The sequence below is a fragment of the Phaseolus vulgaris genome, chromosome 4 (assembly GCF_051622355.1).
Source record: "Phaseolus vulgaris cultivar YP4 chromosome 4, ASM5162235v1, whole genome shotgun sequence".
NCBI lineage: Eukaryota > Viridiplantae > Streptophyta > Magnoliopsida > Fabales > Fabaceae > Phaseolus > Phaseolus vulgaris.
The window spans coordinates 32,517,814-32,544,815 of record NC_143501.1 but is presented as its reverse complement, the minus strand read 5'-3'; the positions used below and the strand labels follow the sequence as shown (position 1 = coordinate 32,544,815).

The following is a 27,002-nucleotide window of genomic DNA, read 5'->3' as shown; positions in this document are numbered from 1 at the left end:
ATTTTCATTGTTGTTTTGGACTATTCAAGAACGTGTTGGGAATTATCTCACCCAATTAGAATCAAGAAAAGGAAATTATTTCTGTACCTGCATGTATTTCTTCCTGCACCCCACGTTTTTTTTTTGTAATTTCAAAAGGTGAAATCTAATAAAATATGAAAATTAAAATTTGTGATATTTTTATTTATTTTAAATACAAATTTTTTATACCATATTTTGAACTGTATATTTTAAAAAGTAAAATTTGTATTCAGAATTGTATAATTTAGAATAAAATTATGTATTTCAAATTAAAAATTATGAGATACAAATTTATATTATAAATTACAAAATCAAAAATAGATAATTTGGTACTTTTGAAAGTATGGGTTGTAGGGATTCTAACCCTTAACGTGACAAAGAATGGAAAAAAAAATTGGAAATATGGAAAGAAAATTTCTCTCAAACAGATTTCATATTAAAAGAAATTTAGGAAACCACTTTTTGATATGCCCTTTCAAATATATTATGTTTTATAAACTTCAAATTTATTAAAAATTACAAAAAAATATAGAATTCGCATTTTATTTAATAATTCTCTCTTGACTGTGTAGTATTTAATAAAGTGAATTATTGAAAAAATTTCTTCTAAACATATTCTTTTATTTACAAAAAAAGTGTGGAACCCACATTTTGTTTAACGATTCTCTTTTAACAATGTAATTTTCAATAAACTTAAATTAATAAAAGAGATTGCTTCCGAAAGATATTGTTCCTAAATTTTTTAGAAAAATACAATGTATGGTCCTTTGGTCTACGAAATAAATAGGTGTATTAATTTTTTCTAATTAGAAAAATTCGTTCTTAAAACTATTAATTACTAATTTTGATTTTTATAATTCAATTTCAAAAAGAAATATAGTTAACTATACAAATACGGTGAAGAAACGATTTTCAAGATGCTTTTTTATTTGATAAGTTATCTCTAAAACATAATTACGATTGTTCTTAAGCTCTTGAAACTAAAATCACATCTCATGTAAAGAGATAATTCACTTTCATTGCAATAATTCACTAATAATATAATTTACAATTTAATATAACACTACAAGAAAATCATGAAATAGAAACCAATTTTAGATACTAAAAATAATTAGTTGCTATAGTTACTTTAGACCATTTTAGAAACTAAAAAAAAATTAATTTCTAAATTAGTTAATATTATTATTAAATAATTTTTAAATTGGTATCTAATTAGCTACCAAAGTTTTAACTTCCGCATTATTTAGATTCTAAATTTGGTAGCAAAAATCTCGGTTGTTAATTAGATACCAATTTAGAAACCATTTAACAATAATAGAAGTTAATTTAGAAACCAAAAATTATTTTAATCTTTAAAATGGTTTTTAATTTAGTTACTATAGTAACTAATTATTTTTATCTCTAAAATGGATTTCTATTTCATGATTTTCTTGTAGTAGTGTAATGTTCCGTTTAGTTAAACTAAAAATAATTGTTTATGAAATAGGTCATTTTTAAAATAATCACTCATGTCATAGGAAAATAAGATTTTCTTATTAAAAATAATAAAAATGACTTATTTTTAAAATAAAGAGAGTAGACAAACACACACAAAAAAAACTAGATATTTTATTCTATAAAAAGTCACTTTTAAAAAAAAATTAAGCACAAACAAACTCATCCAACATTTTATTAATTTAAAAAAAAAATTAAGCTCAGATACATATATATAAGAATATTTTAGAGTTCCACAAATTAATTTCAGAAATCAGTATAACCGACACAGTTTAAAAAGTTATTTAAAGCATTTTTCTTAATAGATTATTCCCAAGAAAAAAACCATATACTTACCTCTCATTTCTCAATTAGGTATATCACTTATTCCCTCATATGAGAAACATAACATTGAAGAGTTTAGTTCATTTAGATTATTGCTTTTCTTTAGATTTTTACTTTGTGTCACTTGACGAACCATGATGGGGTCTTTTGAGCTTGAGATTCTTTGTTAGAACTATTTTGTTGAAGGAGAGCATCTACCAGTTTCCTTTATTGAAGGGATATATAATTTTTATGTTCTTTTCGGAAAAAAAGGTGGGGGTTGGGGGACACATGATGGTTCCCTTCTCACCAAAAGTGATCTTTCATCACTTGAGCTTCTCTCCATGAGGATTCCCACTACAAAGACTATGTCATTCCTACACTAACATTATTAACATTGTTATGTCATTCCTACACTAACATTATCAACATTGTGTTTGGAAGAGGGATTTGAACCAATAACATCAATTGTATTTGAATTGTTTGCAATTGAGTTCTCTTTATTTTATAAAATTTTGTTTGGATAGAGTAATTAAAATATCTTATATTTTAATTTATTTTGTTTGCATAAAGTAATGAAATTCTTCTTTTAAGTTAAAATTCCATTTCAAAAATATTTACCTTAAATTCATCAAATAAGTGAATCATTCTCTTAAATTACCACATCCAAACACATTATAGAAAGATTCCCACAAAGAGTATGTATTTTCTAAAATTGTCACTTTTAGGTATCCTTTTAATTTTTAAGCGTGCTAATTGTTTTCTGTTCATATATCTTTTATCTTAAATGTGTCACTCATTATTATTTTAGATTGTATTGTATTAATTTTTTATTTAATTTAATAAAAAATTATTACGATTTTACATTTTTTTAGTTTTTTTAATAGGAAGGTTAAGAAAGAAGAGTTATAAATACATTTCAATTTTTGGTGTAATGTTGATTGTTCAACAAATTTATTCAAGGAATAGAAATCTTATTTAAGTACTTTAGAATTTGTCTACTAAAAGGATTAGGGTTAAATTGAATTTGTGGATCAATAAATTATTTGAGTAATAAAAAATATTAGGATAAGAATTTGATTAAATGGTATGGAAAAGATTAGTCAAATCAATCTTCGACATTTCTTTATATATTTATATTTGAATTATATTTTATCTTAATCATTGTCATTTCAATTATATAGAGTATTTTTTTTACATTTTTGTTAATTTATGAACAAGATTTATATAGACACCTAAAATTGAAGAATATATCTCTCAAAACAAACGAAAAACAAAACATAAATCATGGATCAATTAAGCCCTCTAAGAGACTTGCTTAAGAATGAGAAAGATGAATCTTATGTAAATACCACAAAATAAGATTTGGTCTTATTCATGGGGATTCGGTAAATATTTCATTCCAAAAAGATAAAAAAATTCAAAACAATTGGAATTTTTTGGAGATTGGATGCAGTTACTAATTCATGATCTGACATGTAAAGAATGAAAAACTTCATTCTCGATTCTACAAGAACTTTTACGAAAGCCTTTCATTTGCTTCTTTTCAATGGAAGTTTTATTTTCCCAGAATATATCCTATTTTTTGGCCTAATTCTTCTTCTCGTGATTGATTCAACCTCTAATAAAAAAGATATATCTTGGTTCTATTTTATCTCTTTAACAAGTTTAGTAATGGGCATAACAACCCTATTGTTCTGATGAAGAGAAGAACCTATGATTTCCTTTTCGGGAAATTCCCAAACGAACAACTTCAACGAAATCTTTCAATTTCTTATTTTACTATGTTCAACTCTCTGTATTCCTTTATCCATAATAGAAATGGCTATCACAAAGTTTTTCTTATTCATATTAACAACTACTCTAGGAGGAATATTTTTATGCGGCGTTAACGATTTAATAACTATCTTTGTAGCTCTAGAATGTTTTACTTTATGTTTCTATCTACTATATGGATATTTTAAGAAAGATGTATGGTCTAGCAAGGCTACTACGAAATATTTACTCATGGGTGGGGCAAACTCTTCTATTTTGGTTCATGGTTTCTCTTGGCTATATGGTTCATCCGAGGGAGAGATCGAGCTTCAAGAAATAATGAATGATCTTATCAATACACAAATGTAGAATTCCTCAGGAATTTTAATTGCACTTTTATTCATCACTGTAGGAATTGAGTTCAAGTTTTTCCCAGCCCCTTCTCATCAATGGACTCCTGGCGTATACGAAGGAGTGCAGTTCATTCGATAAATTTCTATCTCTTTCTCTATTTCTGAGATGTTTGAATTTTTCAAAACTCCAAGGACATGCATAAGAGAAATGCTATTCCCACTATTTTTAATTTCAAATTCTAGATATCTTCATTTTTATTTATAGTAAATAGTTGTATAGAAATTCTATGTAAATTTGATACTTAAACTCTTGTTTGTTTACTATTTGCACAAACACTTATTATACAATGATACTTAACACTTATTACTATTTGTTTGTCTAGAATCCATCATTGATCATTCAAGCACAAACACTTATTATACAATGATCACAATAACTTTTTTTTTTTTTACAACATTACACCTAACCCAACATATATTCAAAAGAGAAGGTAAATAGAACACAAATAAAAAAACTTCAAGATAAATAAACCCAAAAAGCTTATTACAAATATGGGGAGTAAGGAGAGGGGGACAAGGATGAATATTACAATGTTCTTCCAAGCATAAATATTGTTGAACTACAATGAACTTTGTCTATGGAAAGTAATCCAAAGTAGGGAGAAGGTATGATAAGTATTGATTTTTGAAAATTAAAAACATATGGGAGATAGACTAGGGTGTGTGAGATTCATAAAGGTAAAAACACAAGGCAACTAAAGAGGAAACTATAAAATACTAGGATAAAAAATGTCAAGATCAATGTTAACCTACCAAGATTCAATAAATGTTGAAATAATAATCAAAGGGAAGCACACAAAAAAGTAGGAAGTAGACAGGTCTACTAGTCAAAAGCCTAATATGGATGATAAGAGGATGTGAAGAAAAGGAAAAAGAATAAATGGGTGGAGAAGAAGAACCCAAGAAAATGGAGTGAAGAATAATGGAGGGGTGGGATGTAAATATTCTAGTGACACAAAATTCAAATCTAGAAAAAGGGTGGGTGGGGAGGAAGCAAGGTAAGTCAGAAGGTGTTTTTTTTTAAAGTAAGAGGAGAGCTTTGGTAGCATGAAAATTTTTGAGTCTATGGTAGGTGCTAACTTGTTACACATAAAAACTAAGGTGTGATAAAATTATAAAGATTGTGCTATTAATATTTACATCAAATGTATTAACCCTAAAAATAATAAAGGAATAGTGTATTTATCAAAAGAGAGAAGGGTTATTGAGAAACGATTGGAAACAAACAAAACTCATACCTATAAGCCAAATTAACAAGAAAAAAAGAGAAGAAAGGGTTTGGTTGCTTGAAATGGGCACAACCTAACTCAGGGTGTAATCTAGGATGAAAGAAGAGATCAAACTTGATCTGATCGGTCATCGGTAGTCGATGACGTCAGCAGCAGATAACCACGGGGACCACTCGCAGGGTGACACGTGGACCAGGTGACAGAGAGATCAGGGAGGCGATCGCCTAGAGCGGTGATCGGTGGTCAGTAACCAAGTGGCCACCGACAGGTCAGGTGGCAGAGAAGTCAAGGGACAAATCACCCAGAACGGTGATCGGTGGTCAACCGAGTGCCCACCGACCGATCAGTTCCCAGATGAACACCTGGGGGCAGAACGCGAGAAGCAAGAAAGCACCGATCAGTCATCGGGGTACATGGTCATCGGGGTCTCGTGTTACACGCAGTTAAACTGGGGCTGTGGTTCCCAGCGAGAGCGTTACGCATGGACCTCGTGTGATCCTATCTCGGAGAAAGAGGAGTTGCTCGCCGGTAGAGTCGTGCACGAGAGTGGACTGAGGGAGCTAGTAAACCGGTCAGTGATTGGTGACTCCCTCAACCCATTACGTGCATGACACCGCGGAGGGGAAATCGTTCACGCAGAGAGCAATGCTTGGTGAGTGTGCCTAGACCAGCCACACCTGGCGTTCTCCTGGGAGTGTGCGATTTACCCAGACGAAAGAAACGCGTTAAGTTACTCCGCAAGGGAATGACTTAAGCGCACAAAGAGACGCGCTAGAGCCCTCCAGGGGGTGATACGTGTGTGGTTAGATGTGAGTTGCATGCCTCCACGTGTCACCATCTGAGTGAGGCGCGGCCCAGAGAAAGATACACTCCGTGTCGCTAAAGGTACAGACACGCACAGACGCTCATGTTTCACTGATTCTGGAGGTACGTCTCTGCAGAAAAGCATAACAGAATTCTGACACATGCCAGAAAAGCATAACAGAATTCTGTTAGGCACAGATGCAAAGAGAAGTATAAAAGGGAATCAGAGTGAGACTGAGAGAGGGGGATTCTTTTGAACACACACAGTTTTTCTATTGGTGGTTCTGTCGTCTAACTTGATCGTCGGAGTGCAAACGGCCGCTAGAGGCGCCGTCTGTGTGTTTTGCAGGTCACAGTTGGAGATCCTAGAGAAGGTTCTGGGGGTGATTTCACAGATAACACAGTCACGTAGACGGGGTAGTGAGAGCTACGAAGCGATTCCTCCACGCCCGAGTTGTCGGCAGGATCAAAACTATTATTGCATAATGACCATATCATAGTGGAGAAAGAGTTAGGAACAAGAAGCATGAGCAATAGTGGAATTAAATTAAGAGAACAAAGGTATGTGTCACAGGTGAAAGAGACAAATTTAAAGGAAGAAATGGTAGATAAAGATACAACAATGATAGTAGAAACAAAGAAGGATGATGACAATGATGTGCATTCAACTTACATAAGGGAAGAATTCTCATGCCAAGGGGTTATCTCTCTGCACCTCCTCCAAATAATGGTTGGTTTAACTCTTATGCTAGCCTAACAAAGGATTAAAGTATGGAGAAGAGGGATGATGAACTACCTGTATCCAGAGGCATGTTTGATCTCATTTCTAAAATGTGGAATATATTTTGGGTGGCTAGTAGTTGAGATGGGATGGAGAAGCAAAACATATTGGTTGTTTTATTGACATCTCCTACTATATCTTCCTGTGATATGGATATATGCTATGTTGATTGAAGTAGAATTGGCATGTGATTAGACTGTGATCATATTTAAATAACATTTCAGATTAAAATACAAACACTTATGGATATTTATTGATAATATAATTTAACCTCTAATTCATGAATTTATACCTCTTTACATATTTTGTGATTCTAATATGAATAAGAACAAATTATTTCCAAATTTCTGTTAATTTCATAATTCTATGGGAAAATGGAGATGAAAAGGTTAAAGGAAAACATACAAGATAAAAAGGGAAAGTTAGAACGCTCTAACATTCGTCCAAATTCGCCTAAGCCATAAGCCTGAGGAACTTCGCCTATTGATTGGTGATTGGTATTGTCATTTTATTCATAAGGTTTGTTTACCAGGATTTTAATCCTTAGATTTTACTTGAAAGTACTTATAAGTTTTTGACCTAAATGATAATGGGTAACATATTTGAATGCTAGCAATAGATTTGAAATATTAATTGCTATCAACATCTAATCGTAAGGATAAAGAGTTTTTATAAATATGCGAATAATCAATATTTAGGAGTCTCTCTTAATATATTTATATGCGAGAAATAAATATAAATGAATTTTATATGGACATCAATATCAATCAAAGATAGAATATTATTATGATTTTCAAAATACAAAAGAGTAAGAAGGATGATCCCCAATCCTAATTTTCTCAATTGAATCAACAACTCTTTACTTTGCTTTATTTCCATTCTTGCAATCATACACAACAAACATCATACAAAATTTTACTTATTGTCTTCTATTTAGTGAATCTTATTCTTGATAATTCAATTCTTCCTTGGGTTCGGTCTCTGTCCACAAATTATTACTTCTGACATGGTACACTTATCGTAAAATAGTCATTAAGTTTTTAGCGTTGTTGTTGGGGAAAAGTTTAATTTTAAGTACAAATTCCTAAATATTGTGAATATTTTAATTGTTTTTGTTTATGCAATTTGTTTTATTTTATATTCAGATTTATTTTAAATTTATTTTATTTTATTTTTTTTCAATTTTAATTTTTAGAAATAGTTTATTTATTTTTACTGCTAGTGAATCCTTGTGCTAACCCTTGGGTGAGTTGTCTTATATGATATTAAGAGGTCAAGTTCCTAGAGACCAATTATTATTTGAGTCAGAGATTGAAAAGGTAACTAGAAGAAACTGAGAGACAAAGATAAAAGAAAAACAAGGAGACACTAGAGAAGAATTTTCAACCACTTCTTCCCTTCCTATTAATATTTTTCAGGAGAAAAGCAACATGGCTGAAGAGCAAGCACCACCTTCTAGGAGAACACTTGGAGATTATGCCATGCGACAGGGGTCAAGCCATTTTTTTAGTATTGCAATACTTGTTACCACCGAGGTCTTTGAGATGAAACCTATTTTCCTTAGTCCTATCAGTACCCATCAATTTACAACAATGGACCATGAGGATCCATATACACATTAGTCTACATTTTAAGAATAGTGGGAATAATGGGCTTTCAATCAGGTATATTGAAAATATTTATATGCGTTTGTTTCCTTTTTCATTGACAGAAAAGATAAAAGAATGTCTCAAATCACATCCAAATCAAATCCTCACTAGCTGGAAGGATATAAAGAAAAAAAATTACAAATTTTTTTTCCATTATCTCACTAAAGCAAAGTCTGATATTTTTATGTTCAGACAAGGAGAAGATGGAGCCTTTTATGAGACATGAGAGAGATTTAATATGATGTTGAGAAAATTCCAAAATCATGAGTTTGAAGACATTGCTCAACTAAGCATCTTTCATAATAGTCCGAGATTTGATACCAAGATGCTTTTAGATACTTCAGCTGGTGGCACAATGATGATTATTGATATGGAACAAGTGACAAAGATTATTGATGCATTGGCATCAACATATTATCAAGCCCAACATTATAAACAAGGTATTTAAAAGAAAGGGTTGTTAAAGTTAAGTTCTTCATATGCACTCCTGACTCGGAATAAAATTCTTATACAACAGCTTGAAGCATTAACTGCACAAAGGGTTAAATTGCCACAACAATTACAAGTTGTACAATCTTCTCAGAGTCAGGGTTAACTAATAAGGTGTGATTTTTGTGGAGGTAATCATTCCAATGGTCACTGTTCTTATCAAAATAATTCATCTGATGCATAAGTAAATTTACATGGGCAATCAGGGAAGGCAAGGTGGTTTCTCCAACAAAAATAATTATTCTCAAGGTTGAAGAAGTAATCTGATGTGAGTTTATTTTACGATAGCACATTTTTATAGGTCACTCTTTGTTTATGATTTTTGGATTAACAATTATGGTGAGAAAACCAAAGAAGATTCCCACTGCATACGAACTTAACCAAGTGGTTAAGTAAATGTGAAGGTTCACTTCTAGAGGCCAAAGAGAAAACACAATTATATGGTGATTTAGATGATGATGGGTGGAAATGAAGCACATAAGAAAAAAAAAATACAATGACATAGAGAATGGAGAAAACTGACGCAAAGAAAAGGAACGAAAAAGGTGAAGAGATGAAGAAAGCTTATGAATATGAGAGGTTGTCATGCCACTTGGATGATGGGATACTCCGAGATGAGTGATGTAGAGCCTCCACTTGAAGTGAAAAGCACTCAAGATAAGACCCAAGGATAATAGGAGACTCAAGATAATACACTGACAAAGTTTCTTTACATTCAAAATTGAATGTGTCAATACATGAACCAATGCTTTCTTTATATAGGAAGAAATGACTTGGAGAGCAAGATCAGAGAGGGGTAGAAAGGGAAGGAAAGTGAGGGCGGCTATGGTTGCCCCCTATGCCTTGCTACTAGAAATTAGGGTTACAAAGACCTAAACCTAAGTGCTCATGAAAAGAAAATGGGTTTGGCACAAGCCTTAATTTATAGGCATACCCTATTCTAGCTTATTATTCTATTTAGACCCCCAAAGTGAGCCCAGTTTATTTACATAAAACTTGTTTTGTGAAAGAACTAGAAGGAAGAACATCTAATAATCTGGTTTATGTTTGGTTCTTCTTCTGCTGAGGCTCTCTTGAGGTTTGGTGGGGTCTGGTCTTGTATGCTGAGATGACTGACCTAATTGTGAAGTGTTTGTTGTATCCTTAGTCATTTGCTTGTCGAGGTGGTTTGCATCACAATCAAAATCAAAATTGTGTGGAAACAAAATAGTGGTCCATCCAACAAGCAAGGTTCTTCCACTAATAACAACAACCCATATACCCTTCAATTCCTAGAAGGCTGAATAAATTTGAAGATACCTTGGAAAAATTCATGAAAGCTACTCTGGTCAATCAAGAGAATAATATGTCGGCAATCAGAAATTTAGAAACGCAGTTGGAACATATTGCCAAACAATTAGTAGAGAGATTGGGTGGTTAGTTTTCAACCAACACACATACCAACCCAAAGGAACAGTGTAATATAATTACCATTGAAAGTGGTAAAATACCAGGAGAATGGGATGGTGATAAATTAGTTGCTGAAAAAGAAAGAAAATATGAGACTGAGAAAGAGAGATGAGATGGAGAGAGGAAAAAATAAGATTGAGGAGGAAAAAGAAAAAAGAGAAAAAAAATAGTGAAAATAAGAAGAGATGTGTTGCTTTAAAAGATTTACCATATCCTCATGCTCCTTCAATAAAAGATAAAGAGAGACCATTTTTTTTATAATTTGCATTTTGATATTTCTGTTAAGACTCTGGAGCAAAGGCCAACTTGTGAAAAATCTATGAAGGGGTTAACAACAAAAAAGAAGAGCTTCATTGATGAAAATAATATAAAGCTGGAGGTTGGTTGTAGTGGAATTGACATGTGATTGGAGTGCATATCTCATAATAGGTGCAATTATTTTATCTTTGTAGGAGGAAAATGTAGTATTTTAGGTTTTTATTTATCAAGGACTCGTAAATTAAAGGGAAGATTGGTAGTGAAGATTTCTTCATCGGTGTCAAGTGAAGGTTTTTGTAGAGAGATGAATAACTTATTGTTTGAGGTGGAGAAAGTTGTTGCACTGGATATGATATGATATTTATGCCACGAAATTATCAAGTGAAGATGACTTTCTCTTATCTAACTAGGGAATCACATGGCTAAAACATCCATCATAGTCTGATAAGTCATGCATGAAAACCTTTTTTCAAACAGATCAAGAGTGTGAGAAGAAAGGATATTGTTGAATTGGTTATAGGATTTTTGATGAGTGAATGTAGGTAATTGTAGTACTGTTTTCCTTGGTGCTGATGTTATGAGTTGTCTAGATTCTTAAACAATTATGCATATACAAGGTTACTGAACAACTTAAGTGATGTGGTTGATATGCAAAGGCACAAGCAAGTTTCTATTGGGAGATAAAAGGGAAGTGAGAGATGGATAATTGAATAACAAAGTTTCTATTGGGAGATAAAAGGGAAGTGAGAGATGGATAATTGAATAACAAAGTTGTTACTAAAGTTACCAAGGTAAACTATTTGTGGATTCTACATAATAAAAGTGCAGTGATGTGCAGTGTGCCAAAATAAGATTGTTTGTTACAGCTAACAAGAATTGGAGATTAGAATGTTAAGAATGATGCAAAACGCCAAATAGAATTGAAGGTGCTGGCCTGGGACCCATTCCAGGATTGCTAACAGTGCTTTAGTTTTAGCTTTAGGAAAAAAATTTGTAGTTAGTGTATGAAATGTGGGTGAATGTCGTGGTTAACCATGTAAGGTGAATGTCGTGTATAAGACTATTGTCTCATTACTTAGAGATTTTAATGGTATTTTCTTATTTGTTGATAAAAAAAGCAAGGTAATTAGAACATACATTGATGAAAGAGCATGAGGTACAAATACACACCTTATAAATCATTGAAATCTTAAGGCTTAAATATTAAATCTTACTTAGGTTTTTTGGTTGTGGTTTCTTATCATCCTTCGAAGTTGTGCACCGAAGAACGAAGTCGTGGGGAAGACACGTGGAATGGGAGTTTCTCACAAGCTCAAGTCCTATCGCAAGAGGCAAAGGTGGGCTAATAAGTCATAAGTCCGAAGTTGTGCACTAAAGAACGAAGTCGTGGGGAAGACACGTGGAATGGGAGTTTCTCACAAGCTCAAGTCCTATCGCAGGAGGCAAAGGTGGGCTAATAAGTCATACAAGAAATCCCATCTTGGGAATGAATGGAAGAAACCTTTTGTTGGCTCTTCCCATGGAAAGGGAATTGTTATCGAGAAGATAGGTATTGAGGCTAACCAACCCAATTGTGCTATTTGAAAGTGTGACAGGGTTCAACTCATCAAAAATGGGAAGAAGATTGCTTCTTTTTTCCCAAATGATGGTTGCTTGAACTACATTGAAGAGGATGATGAAGTTTTGATTGTTGGATTTGGACAAAAGGGCCATGCTATGGGTGATATTCCTAGTGTCAGGTTTAGGGTTGTAAAGGTCTTCGATGTGTCTCTTTTAGCTCTTTTCAAGGAGAAGCCAAGGTCGTAAATTTGTGGGATGCTAGTCTATTTTCAATAGATTTGTTTAAGTATTATGAATTTGTTTTTAGGTTAATGGGTTTTATTGACAATTTTGTATTTTTTTCTCGTTCATTTACTGAACATGATTATTTAACAATTTTAGTTGACATATCTTGGATTCTCTTCCTTATTTCGTGTTGTCACTTCTTTGGTTTATGACATGGACTTCCTATTAACTCTTACTCTAAAGGGTTTAACACTATGATCATGTTCCTTCTCTATAAGGACATGAATTTTAACTTAGAAAGCATGCACTTAATGACAAAACTTGATGGGAGATATATGCTTAAAGCAATTTAAGCCACACTTAGATCTTTAACTCAAGGCATTAAGAATACTTTTTAAAATTATTGTTCTTATTGTGAGTGTATGTCATTCAGCACCTAAACATTACAGAGGGTTTGTTTATATCACTAACATAGTTAACATAAGTCCTATTATACATAGGTTTTAGGCACCTTTCTAGATGTCTAACATTTAGAATACACAAGTAACACTTAGTGTGAGTATGCCAAATGATTTTTTGAGACTTTTGAACTCCACACGTAGAGTGATTACTTTAGGTATCAAACTAATATTTTTGTTAAACTTGTTCTTAGAATGTTAAATTTGGACTTAAGGCATACTATTAATATGATTATGAAATTGTAGGTATGCAAACTCTAAAACCTTTCAAGTCCCAAACTATGTATTCTTAACATTAAGCTTAAGATGATAAAATAGACTAATTTATCTCATTTTGATCCATTATGTCTGTAGTACCTAACTAAAAATAGGTTGGCACAATTTTTTTAAATTACAATATTGTTATTATATATTACCATTCTTCAAACAATTTTTTTTAAATTTTTAATAAATAAACTTTAATATTTACACATATAATATAATTTAAAATTACAATAATATTGTCTATTTGCATTTTTTAGAACAACACAACATAAAAAATAATTTGTTATTATTTAATAAATTAGTTTTAATATTTTACATATATAATATAATTTTTTAAACACTTTGTCACCCAATTGAAGCTACATATTCCTAAACATTAGCTACTCTCCAAAAAAAATCCATCAAGAACTCATAAACTTCAACAATATTAATCAATATCTTGTATCTAATAATGAAAAATGTGTTTTCTAAAAGAATGAAAAAGGAATAATAACACACTTAAGTTAAGGAGATGCATGATCATTGTACATAAGACATGATATTTAGGTCATTGTCATTTCTTACTTCATTGTTTTTTTCATTTATTTTATTCTCCTTTCTTCTTTTTTTTCCTTGTAAAACATATGTGTAGTAGCATGAATATGGAGAGGGAAATATTATTTTATATCTTCAAACTCTTTTTTATTCCTATAATTCATTATCTCCTAAACTGCAAATTAATAAGCTTGGTGTGGAGTATGTGTCATAAGTGGGTAAATTTAACATCGGTATATCATAATCAGATAATACAAAGCTACAATCACTTATATAGTGTGTTCCTAAATGTAAAGCAGAATGCATTTTAGAAGGGGTTATAGTCAACAATAGTTAGGGAAATATGGAAAAATAGGAATAACATAATCTTTAGGTAAGGGAAGGCTGACATGGAAGATGTTTGGTGTCTGGCACAACTAAAAGCATGACCATGGATAAAACATAAGAACAAAAATGTAAACTTTTTGTTCTCTGACTAATGCATTTTTCCTTTTATGTGTCTTAAATCGTTATAATTGCTTTAAACGTGTATCATGATGCTACACAAAGGTATGTGTTTGCTTAGTGTTGTTAGAATATATGGCCTTAAACAAGAGGGGGGTGAATTGTTTATGAAAGATTTTTGCAAACTTTGAAGGTAAAACAGAGTTCAATGGAGAATCACAAATATAGAAATCCAGAAAGCAATCAAACAAAGTTGTTTAAGTTGATTATCAGAAAATCAACTGGTTGTTTTTGCGATTCAACCGGTTGTTTTTATCAGCAGAGTTAAAAACAACTTAAAAGCAGAATTTAAATGAGTTCAGGGTAAGAGAAAAGCACACAAGCAATTTATACTGGTTCACTCTTATCCCAAGAGCTACATCCAGTCCCCAGAAACCATTGGGTATCTACTATGCAATCAAAATCCATATTACAAACACACAACCAAAGAAGTTACCTTGAACACCTCAAGTCACACACTTCCTTTGGCACACAAACACCACAAAAATCATAACACCCTCTAATTCTGCACTTACACACCAGTATTCAGAAATATAAGAGACACAGAAAAGATTACACATGATGAAGATCAAATCAAAAGATTACAGCAATCCTATTCCACTTCTTTGAGAAAACCCAAAAGCTTGAATGCAAATCTTGAAAACTCAAATTCGTTTTCACAATTTCACAAAATGTCTCAAAATTGTATCAATCTTTAAGAGTGTATAACAACCTCTTTAAATACTCCAAAATTTGTTAAAAACATTTAAAGCAGGAGCCTATTCAGTTAGAAAATATTTAAAGCTGATTGGCAAACATAACAGAAATTTTGTTATGGATTTTCAACAAACAATTGGTTGAATTCACGAAACAAACGATTGAATTGGTTTGACAGCAAAGTCAACCAAGTCAAATAGTTTCAAATCCTTTTCAAAAACCACTAAGTGTCAAACAACCGATTGAAACGATAAAACAACTTGTTGTTTTTCCACTTCTTTATAGAACAAACTTTTTCAAAAAGGTTTTGATTCCAAACTGTTTTAGATTCAAACAAATAGTGGATTACACATTAATCTAGCCAGAAGCAGTAACTTCAGCCTTCCATCAAACACCATGGATTTAGAGACATCAAAGCTTCAAGATCATCCTTGATCAACAATCTCCCCCTATTTGATGAAGACAAATCCCTGGTTGTTTGTGTTGATTTGTTTGAATCTGAACCAGCACCTGCAAAACAGAAACTATGCAAACATAGAGCATATATTACAGCAGGTTACCAAGGCATACAAACCAGTTTTTTGCATTATCAAAAGAGCAGAAAAACCAGCCAAAAACAGTGTCAAACTAGTGAGTGTAGCAGCAGGCAGCAGCATAAACAATTTTTAAAACTTTAAATCAGAGTTTTGTAGTTGCAGCATACACAACACTTAAACCAACACCTTCTCCCCATATTTGTCTTCACAAATAGAATGAAGAAAGGGATATGTACCGCCCTGGTAGTCGGGAGTGATGACGTGGCATCCTGCTACAGTATAGGCGTGTTGGCAAGGCGCCAGGCTGGCAGAAGGGAAGGAAGTCGGGGGGCTCGTGAAGCCGCCAGTTATTAAGTTGGCGTGTTCCGATCTCCAGCATATCAGAATAGGCGATCACCAGGTTAAGTATGAAGTCGCCAGATGTGAACCCAGGCGACCTAATCATTGGAAATCGCCAGAGCAAGCACATCGCCAAAGATGAAGGAGAAGCAGATTATGAAGGCGGCCGACGAGACCACAGGGAAGGTGTATGAAGGCCCCTAACTCGCCAGTTCCAGTAGAGATCGCACTCCCAAGTTAACTATGCACTGGGCAGTACCATGCATAAGTAACTTAGCCAAAATGAGAGTAGAAGCAGCGCCAAGTCAAGGAGGCTCCAGATGATGGCACGTGTACGATTGGATGCGAGCCACGTGTCCAGGTCTGTAACTGCCAGGAGAGAGAAAATAACCAGGTATATAAGAGTTCTCAACAAACTTTCTGAGGTACGCACGTTCAGTTCATACTCTTTACGCTTGCGAGTTATAGAGCTGACTGTGAGAGAGGATTTGCACGGTTCTTGTTCTCTTAGTATTTGGTGATTCGGTCACTGACTTGAGCATTGGAGTGCGATCGGCCGCAGCGGCGCCGCTCTGTTTCTTTGCAGGTTCTTGAGGTGGATCTCGGAGAGGAACGGAGGTGAGAAGCGGTGCGCACGTCGATCCTTTGACGAGGCAGTTTCCAGCGTTCCGGTCAACAGGCAGGATCATCAGGCGCCCACCGTGGGGCCGTGTAAAACTTGCTCCCATCCACAGCGTGAGTTCTTGGAGGTTTTCGAAGTTTTTTTGTGTGGTTGTGTGCTGGTGCAACCATCGCTCGCTGTTTGCTTGAGTTTCGTTCGGTGAATTCGCGTTTTATACCGTTCGTTTGGGTTTTCGATCGGTGGAGTGAGGTTTCCTGCTGTTTGCGCGTAATTTGTTTGGTGGAAGTTCGAGTTCTTTCGCTCGTTTGGTTGTCCGTGGGGAAGCGGTGGTTTCTAGTGAGGTTGTGGTTTTCTTTGAAGGTTGACGGTGTTCTTGAGTTTTCTTGCGCAGTTTCGCACTGTTTTCTCCGATTGATCGCTGATTCGATCGTAGTTGAAGTGTCGTTCGCTGCATCCTGTGATTCGCTGAAGTTCATGAGAAAAATGAGAAGCAATCGTTCAAGCCCCGTGGCGCCTGTCGCTGCTGAAGGCGACGCTGCCATGACCATGGCGCAGATGGCAGAAATGATGCGTTCGTTGCAGGCAACTGTGGAAGCCTCACGCGTAGAGCAGGCGAGAATGCATGAGGACCTGGTCGCCTCTCGCGCCAGGAACGAGGAGCTCAGCAAGGTGACTGAGGAGCTGCGTCAAGCTCTTCAGGAGCAGCAAGGGCGTTCTTCTGCTGAAGAGGTGGCGCCGTCGACGCCACCTCGTGTTTTCCCTATGCCTTTTGTTCAGGCGATTACCGACACGCCTATTCCCACGAGCGTGGTTCCGGTTAAGGCTGTCTTTACCGGCGTGGAGGATCCAGAGGCTCATCTGACCACGTTCCATACGCAGATGATGCTGTCGGGAGGGTCAGACGCCGTCTACTGCAAGATGTTCGTGAGTACGCTCCAGGGAACGGCAATGGAGTGGTTTGTGAGCCTGCCTAACGGCCACATAACCAATTTTCAACAGTTCTCGAAGATTTTTGTCGAGCAGTACATCGTGAATAAGGCACCGCCCAGGGTGTCTTGTGATCTGTTTGATATAAGGCAGTACCATGGGGAGTCCCTCAGGGATTATCTGAATCGCTTTGGAGCGCAGATGGTCAGATCGCCGACCAAGGATGAAGAAATGCTGGTCTATGCCTTCAAGAAGGGCGTGCAGCCGTGATGTGAATGTAACTACAAGAACACATGATTCTTGACATTCTTAGGAGCAACTTGAGCTGGATTGAAAGGCACTTTACTTTAGAATTGGATCAATGTTCTAAATTCAAGAACTCACCAAAACTTAGCACCAACCAAGACTCATATGGAAGTCCATGTATTGTCAAATTGAATCAAACACAAGGAATGAAGAACAAGAATTAAAAACTGGACAGAATTGAAAAGCTAGCTACTGAACCAAATAGAATAAATGGAAACCAAGCTGAAAATAGAAATGTAAACGGTAGAAAAATGAAGGAAAACACTAGGAAATTAAGCTACCAAATGGAAATTGAAGAAAAGGAAGAAGAACACTTATAGAAGAAGATGCTTGCTGGATTTTGAGAATTGGAAGAAGCCATTCACGCCACTTGGAACCTTGAACCAAGATAAGTGATGGAGTGCCACCACTTGAAGCTCACCATAGCTCACAAGATAAGGCAAAGAAGAGGAGGACTCAAAACTCACAAATTCTCTCCCAAATTGAGTATAGTCTCTCTACTATAAAATTCCAATCTGAATTGTGAAGGACCTAAGCCCTCCTTTTATAGGAGTAAGGGCTGGTCATTTACATAGCTTATTCCCTAAGCTACCCAAAAAACTCCTAAGATCACACCCCCCTTACTAAGCTCACTCCCCAAGCTTCTAGAATTTGCTGAACTAAAGCCTAAAGATGCTTTTACAAAAGAGGTGTCTCATGTTTCCCTCTAAGCACCTTTCTAAACATTATTCTATATTATTTTCAATTTAAAAGAAACTATAAAGAGAGATATTTAATATGAAGCCTATTATTTGAGAGTTTGTAGACTTCTTTATCTTTAGGCTTGATCTTCTCTTTGACTTCTTTTAATTTGTGAGAAGACTAGAAGGAAGAACTTTAAATGTGTAGGAGAAAATCCTCTTCCTTCATTAATAAAATCCTCTCCTAGTGGATATCCATCATACTCCCCGAGTTGGAGAGAATTCGTCCACGAATTCAGTACTCCTGCATAAAACAAAGTCAGTTTGCTATTATATAAGAGAAGACAAGAAGAAATGGGCAAACATGACTTATCACTTTGAAATGTGGGGAGTTCAGAAAAAGATGGTCTATACACAGACCATGTTGGAAAAGATTGTTTAGGAATGATATTATTTGGTAAAATAGGAGATATGAAAAAGTCATCCTTAACATTCTTTATCCAATATGGTGTGGAAGTAGGAACCTTAGGTAATGAAAATGACAAAGAAGAAGAAGACCTTGTAGGCGTAGCACGAGTCAACAAAAGTGATTGAGTTGAGAAGGTATTAAGACTCGGTTTATCATGTACTTCAATTTCCTTTTCATTTTCTTTTTGAGTTTCTTTGGGATTGGTCCTATATGCTAGACGATGTGGTAAAGAAACCCTGGGCATTAAGTCTATTTGGTGTTCAATCCCTCTTAGAGGTGGTAAGCCTTTAGGAGGATCTTGAATCACATCTTCATAGTCCTTTACCAAATTGTCCAAACATGTGGGACTATCCTTAGCCGACTCACAGTCAATAGTCCTAGGAATAGCTAAAAAAATAGGCTTTTGAGTAACTATTACCCTTTTAACTTGTTGTGTGGACATGAGAAGGCTTCTCTTGGAATTTTTTATATCATTTTCTTTCTCTCTTTTTTCTCTCATTTTAACTTGGTCCTCATGTACTTCCTTTGGAGAGAGAGACTTAAGAGTGACTTTGTGTCCATGGAAGTGAAAAGACATTTTGTTGGTAAAGCCATCATGAAAAACTTTTCTATCAAATTGCCATGGCCTACCTAAAAGAATATGTGTGGCTTCCATTGGGACAACATCACACAAGACCTCATCTTTATATTTACCAATAGAAAATGTAATGAGGACTTGCTTGTTAACAACTATCTCACCCACCTCACTCAACCACTGTAACTTGTAGGGCTTGGCATGAGAGATGGTAGGCAATCCAAGTTTGTCTACCACTCTTGTGCTTGCCACATTCGCACAACTCCCCCCATCCACAATCAAAGAGCATACTCTATCATTAATAAGACACCTTGAATGAAAAATATTTTCTCTTTGAGTTTCATCAAAAGGTTTTAAAACTTGACCAAGCATGCATCTTATTACTAATAGGTCACCCTCATGTGGGTTTTCACTCTCACTCTCACTTGGGGATCTAGAAGGTGAGGAATGTCTAGAAGATTCGGACTCATGCTCACTACTATCTACCCCATCATGCATATACATAGCTCGTTTAGAAGGGCAATTAGAAGCAATATGTCCATAGCTTAAGCATTTAAAACACTTCTTACTAGACGATTTAGGTGGTGATTTAGGCCTAGAATTGGAAGTGGAAGGCTTAGACTCTCTAGGTTTGAAAGTAGAGTCCTTAGAAGGGATATTTGAAAAAGAGTTATTTTTATTTTTCCAAGAAGAGTGGTAGTAGTTATCCTTAGAAGAATTTTTGAAAAACACTTTGGACTCGTGTTTGTCCCTGGGATATCAGCTCGACGATCTGGTTAAGAGCGGGTTCCTAAATGACTATCTGCTGGACAGAAGGACGGGGGGAGCGTCGAGTTCCCAGCCAGCAGGTGGAGAAGCCCAGCAGCACGAGATGCCTATCCACGGGGAGATCCACACCATTGCAGGGGGCTTCTCAGGTGGTGGATGCACCGCATCGCAGAGGAAGAAGTACGCGCGATCGGTGATGACAGTGGATATGTTTGAAGATCACTCGCTGGAAGTGGACATTACGTTCACCAAGCAGGATCTTCGGGATGTTGTGCCTCATGACAACGATCCCATAGTCATTTCGTTGGTTACAGCGGGAAGGAAGGTCCACAGAGTTCTGGTGGACCAAGGAAGCTCGGCGGACGTGATGTTCTGGCCGACTTTCACGCAGCTGGAGTTGCCCCTTGACCAGCTAAGGCCCTATGGAGGGTGCCTATATGGGTTCGCTGGTGACCAGGTGGAGGTCAGGGGGTACATTGAGCTGAGAACCACGTTTACAGATGAGGCTGGGTCGAGGACGGAGAAAATCAAGTACCTCATCGTAAACGCTCCTTCAGCATATAACATCCTGTTGGGAAGGCCCACGCTTAACAGGATAGGTGCCATCCCGTTGACTCGGCACATGAAGGTAAAGTTGCCGTCCATGGAAGGGGTGGTGATCACGATCAAGTCTGATAAGAAAGAAACGAAAAAGTGCTATGAGAATAGCCTGAAAAACAAAAGATCAGTGAGTTATGTAACAACCACCCCACCTCCCGGTGTGAAGCCCAGATCGACGGTAACAGAGGAGGCCGCCGGAAGAGATGTGGAGATGGTGGACGCTGAGCTAGGGGAGAGGAATGCTGGTCTGGGGGAGGAAGAGGCGCGAAATCGCCCTGAGGAAGCGAGAGAGCAGGGAATCGCCAGGGCGGTGATCGCCAGAGAAACCAGACCAAAACCTGTCGAGCAGTGGCTCGAAAAGGAGATCGGAGGAAAGATCTTCAAGCTGGGAAGATCTCTGGAGGTCGAGCTCCAGGACCAGATCGCCAAGGTGATTGAGCGGCATCTGGACGCGTTCGCATGGTCCGCTTCAGACATGCCCGGGATTGATCCCGACTTCTTGTGCCATCATCTGGCGATGGACAATTTGGTGAGACCAGTGCGACAAAGGAGAAGAAAGTTCAACGAGGAGAGGAGGCAGGCGATCAGGGACGAAACACAGAAACTCCTCGCTGCAGGCCACATCAGGGAAGTCCAGTACCCTGAATGGTTGACAAATGTCGTGCTGGTGAAGAAGAGTAACGGGAAATGGCGCATGTGCGTCGACTTCACCGATCTGAACAAAGCTTGCCCAAAGGATTCATATCCTTTACCAAGCATAGATGCCCTGGTCGATAGGCTGCAGGGTGTAAGTTGCTGAGTTCCCTGGATGCCTTCTCAGGATATAATCAGATCAAGATGCATCCCATGGATGAAGAGAAGACAGCCTTCATGACGGAGAGATCGTGCTATTGCTATAAGGTGATGCCGTTTGGGCTAAAGAACGCGGGGGCCACATACTAGAGGCTGATGGATCGAGTACTTGCACCAATGCTGGGAAGGAACGTGCAAGCGTACGTCGATGAATTGGTCGTGACCTCGCAGGAAAAAAGCAAGCACGTTGCAGACTTGGAAGAATTGTTCACGACGATCGCCAAGTTCAAGTTAAAGCTCAATCCGGAGAAATGCATTTTCGGCGTGGAGGCTGGAAAGTTTTTGGGTTTCCTCTTGACTGAAAGAGGAATAGAAGCCAACCCAGACAAGTGTGCCGCCATCTTGGAGATGAGGAGCCCAGCCACGGTGAAAGAAGTCCAGCAGCTAACAGGCCGGATGGCAGCCCTATCTCGCTTCGTGTCAGCTAGCGGAGAAAAGGGGCATCCCTATTTTCAGTGTCTGCGGCGCAATAATAAGTTTGTTTGGACGAAAGAGTGCGAGGAAGCTTTCGTCAAACTGAAGGAGTATCTGGCGAGCCCGCCGGTTCTGTGCAAACCGCTGGTGGGAATCCCTCTCAGGTTGTATTTTGCTGTAACTGAGAGGGCGGTAAGTGCGGTGCTCGCCCAGGATCAAGATCAGGCTCAAAAGCCTATCTATTTTGTGAGCAAGGTGTTGCAGGGCCCCGAAACGAGATATCAGGCCCTGGAGAAAGCTGCGCTGGCTGTGGTGTTTTCGGCGAGGAGGTTGCGCCACTACTTCCATAGTTTCACAATACTGGTGATGACTGACCTGCCCATCCAGAAGGTCTTGAAGAAACCCGACGTTGCGGGAAGGATGGTGAAGTGGGCAGTAGAGTTGTCAGAGTTTGATATTAAATATGAGCCCCGAGGCCCGATCAAGGGGCAAATCTTTGCAGATTTCGTGGTTGAGCTCTCATCAGAGGCGACGCAGGTTGAAGGAGACGATTTCCGTTGTGTACTTTCAGTGGATGGATCGTCGAACCAGCAGGGCAGCGGTGCTGGAGTCATATTGGAAGGACCCAACGGCGTGCTGATCGAACAATCTCTGAGGTTCGCCTTCAAAGCCAGCAACAATCAAGCAGAGTATGAGGCGCTGATCGCCGGGATTCTGCTGGCCAAGGAGATGGGAGCTAGGGTGCTGATGGCTAAGAGTGACTCGCTGCTAGTCACGGGGCAAGTAACAGGCGAGTTCCAGGCTAAAGATCCACAAATGGCGGCTTACTTGGCGTACGTGCAGGAATTGAAGAGTTCCTTTGCCTCCTTTGAAGTAGTACATGTACCCAGAGAGCAGAATGCCCGAGCTGACTTGCTAGCTAAGCTCGCCAGCTCAGGCAAGGGGGGTAGGCAGAGGACGGTGATTCAAGAAACTCTGAAGACGCCGAGAGCATTTGTGGCAGATCACCTGGTCCTTCAGATAAGAAAATCAATGGAGAAAGCAGCGAGAAGCCATAAGTCCCTGACGCAAGAAACTCTGAGATCGCCGAGAATTAGAGCATGCCGAGGAGAGAAGGTGGATGTGATGCAGGTCTGCGCTACCCATGAGCCAGACACTTGGATAACACAGTACAAGCGGTGCCTGGCAGATGGCCTTCTCCCGCTGGATCCGACAGAAGCTAGGAAGGTAAAGAAAAATTCCAGCAAGTACACATTGATTGATGGCGATCTGTACAGGTTTGGGTTCACTCACCCACTCCTGGAATGCGTACACGGCGAGAAGTGCACGAGGATCATGGCAGAGCTCCACGAGGGTATATGCGGAAGCCACGTTGGGGGTCGAGCTCTGGCCGCGAGGACTCTTCGTGCAGGCTACTACTGGCCATCGATGAGAGAAGATTGCAAGAAATATGCCCAGTGTTGCAAACAATGCCAACAGCACGCCGATTGGCACAAGACACCTCCCGAGGAGTTGAAGTCGATCTGTAGCCCTTGGCCGTTTCATACTTGGGGAATCGACATCCTGGGACCTTTCCCGCTGGCGATCAGGCAGATGAAGTACTTGGTGGTGGTGATTGAGTATTTCACCAAGTGGATCGAAGCAAAACCAGTGGCCCAGATCACCGCACACAAGATCGAAGGTTTCGTGTGGAAGAACATCGTGTGCCGGTTCGGAGTGCCCAAACGCCTGGTGTCGGATAATGGGACTCAGTTTGCAAGCCACCTGTTGAAGAAGCTTTGCGAGGGGGTGGGAATTCAACAAGTGTTTGCATCCGTCGAGCATCCTCAGACAAATGGCCAGGTGGAGTCAGCTAATCGGGTGTTGTTGAGAGGTTTGAAGAGAAGGCTTGAGAAAGCCAAGGGAAGTTGGGCTGAGGAGGTGCCCCGTATAGTCTGGGCGTACCACACCACTGAGCAGTCAGGAACCCATGAGACCCCGTTCAGCTTGGTCTATGGGTGTGATGCCATGATTCCAGTAGAGATCCAGGAGAGCTCGCCGAGATTCCAGAACTTCGTAGAAGAAGACTCGAACGAAGAGAGAAGGCTGAACCTGGATCTACTGGACGAGGTCAGGGAAGAGGCGAGACTGAAAGCTGAGGCGGTGACGAGGAGGATCGAACGAAGATACAACTCGAAGGTGATGCCAAGGCAGTTTAGAGAGGGCGATCTGGTGATGAGGAAGGCCCACCAGTACGAGATGGAGAATAAACTGTCGCCCAAGTGGACTGGACCGTTCAGAATAACCGAGGCGCTCGGGAACGGCGCCTACCGATTAGAGACGCTGGAAGGAGGGGCGATTCCTCGCACCTGGAACGCCACGCACCTGAAGTTGTACTATAGTTAAGAGCTTTGTAAGTAAAGACAAACACAAAGGTCATATTACAATGTCTCTGATGAAACAGTTTGAAGGGGGCACTCTTTTTTCCCTAAGGAGGGTTTTTAATGAGGCCACCCAATAAAAGAAGAGTTTTCGAAGTATAAGGTGTTTTCAGATTGCATGTTTGCTTTTTCCCAAAAGTTTTGAAGAAAGACCTTGTCGCTTGTACGTGATTTAAGGCAAGAAAAGATATATCGCATGCTTTCTAAAAAGTTTTTAAGTCCTCATCGTTTTTCGGCGATTGGAGGCACCAGTTAAAGTTTTAAGTCCTCATCGTTTTTCGGCGATTGGAGGCACCAGTTAAAGTTTTTAAGGTCCTCATCGTCTTTCGGCGATCGGAGGCACCAGATGAAAGACCTCAATGCCCTCGCGCGTTCTGAGGCAAGATAAAGACCTCCTCGCCGTCGAGCGAGTGCAGGCGAGGAAGAGTAAAAAGTCCTCCATGTTTCTGGGGGCGAGAAGATGTAACCCCTGGGGCAATGTAGAGGCACCAGTAAAAAGTCCTCCGTGTTTCTGGGGGCGAGAAGATGTAACCCCTTGGGCAATGTAGAGGCGCCAGTAAAAAGTCCTCCGTGTTTCTGGGGGCGAGAAGATGTAACCCCTGGGGCAATGTAGAGGCGAGTTAAAGACCTTCTCGCCGATGAGCGAGTTCAGGCAAGTTAAAGACCTTTTCGCCGATGAGCGAGTTCAGGCAAGTTAAAGACCTTCTCGCCGATGAGCGAGTTCAGGCGAGTTAAAGACCTTCTCGCCTACATGCGAGCTTAGGCAAGATAAAATCCTTCTCGTCCCGAACGAGTTCAGGTATGGTGCAGAGGGTGGAAGAAGTTTGGAAGGTGGCTAAGGTAGGTTCGAAGAGAACGCCTAGTCAACCGGTCTTTTGTTCTGAAGTTCAGGGAGGCAAAGAAGGATCCCAAAAGGCGTTTCTACCCCCAGATAAAGAAACAATGGCCAAAGCATGAGGCTAGAAAAAAGCTGATATCACCAAGAGTCTTTGGCGATCAGGAAGAGTTCAAACAGCGGCGAGAAGGTTAAAAGACCTGTTTGATGAAGCAGGTCGAGTGGAGCGTGTTTAAGCCAGCAACTGAGTTGCAGTTCGTTGCTTGAAGGATATTTTTACGATAAGGTTAATTGCCTTAAGGTTACGAATTGTTAAGTGTTTGTTGCTTAGGGCTGAAGTGATCCGAAGCGGTTAAGTCAAAGGTTGTACCTACCGTTTTCCTAAGTCATTTCTTTGAAATTAAACAAGCAAGGAAAGTTGAAGCGAGTGAAGAAGTTATAAAAGGAAAAACGTAAACCTTTGTCATTAACAGATAGCAGTGAATAACAGTTCGGAACATATATGCGAGGGGACATAAAAGTTTATTACAAGTTATAATACAAGGGAAAGCACAAAGGTAGCAGATGAAGAAGAGTTGATTAATCTTCAGCAGGAACGACTTTTCCATCCACCACCTCATTGTTCAGCGACACCATGCTGAGATCCAGGTCGGGGAATAGGCAAGCAAATTGTTCCCGCGCAACTTCGAATCCAGCAGCCAGAATTTGAGCAGAGTTTAGCTTGAGTTCTTCAATTTGCCTTTGAAGTTCCTCAATCCGCTTCTTGAGGTCTTCAGTTTGCTCTTTCAGCTCTTTATTCTGTTGCTCCAGCTCTTCAACCTGTTTTTTGAGTTATTCGTTGGTCTCTTGAGCCTGGAGAAGGTCTTCAGTAACCTTCTTGGATTCCGCTTGCGCTTGGGCCAATTCAGCAGCCACCTCTCCCTTCTCTTTGTTGGCCTCGGCAAGATCAGCTATGGCGTCGTCCCTCGCCTTTTCCACTTGCCCAAGGAATTTCTCTCGGTCGATCGACCTCTGCTCCAATTTTTGCACCTTAGCGGCGTTGGTTTTCATGAGAGCCTCCAGGTCAAACACCCTGACGCGAAGAGGCACAATCTTGCTCTCCAGTTTGACCTTCTCTTGAGCAAGTTGATGCACCTTGTGGCGAAGGTCAGTGGCCTCCTTGCGCGCCAGCCTGAGCTCGGTGTTCATTGCATCCTCCACTCGGGAGTGTTCGATTTCTGCGAGCGTCAGGCTGAAAGACAACTTCTCCACCTCGACCCTCATGGTGCTGTTTTCGGTTTTGAGGTTAAAGAGGTCGTCTTGGAGCCTCCTGGTTGAGCCCTCCACAGCCCTGGTTATGATCGCCGGGATATCCTCTGCTATGGTCTTCAGCTTGGCAGTTAGAGGCTCCCACATCCTTGTGACCTCCAAAGGGAGGTTTGCTGCTTGGAGAGGCACCAGGTGGGCCTGTTGTGGGTTCTCGTCGCCACCTTCCTTAGCAGGTTCTTCAGTAGTTGCTTCCTGGCGTGGCGATGGAATCGGGGATTCTGTGATTAGAATCGGAGAGGTATGAGCAACCTCATCCCCGATTGGAGCATCTTCTGCAGCTGAGGCGTTTGAAGGGGGACCCCCTCCAGCTGACACATACGGTGTAGAGGCGCTTGGGGGGTCCTCCAGGAAGTTTGGCTCTTGGGCCTCAACTGCAGGTGGCGCAGTGGCCAGTGGGACCGCTTGGACTGGTGAGGCGGGAGCCTGTGGGGGTGGCGATGATGGAGGAGGAGCAGGCGTCGATGGA

General features: G+C 39.0%; 1 pseudogene; it reads left to right on the top strand.

The window, feature by feature from the left end:
• The first annotated feature begins 12,037 nt into the window (after positions 1 to 12,037).
• LOC137838634 (small ribosomal subunit protein uS12 pseudogene) lies at positions 12,038 to 12,451 on the top strand (annotated as a pseudogene).
• Positions 12,452 to 27,002: the final 14,551 nt, after the last annotated feature.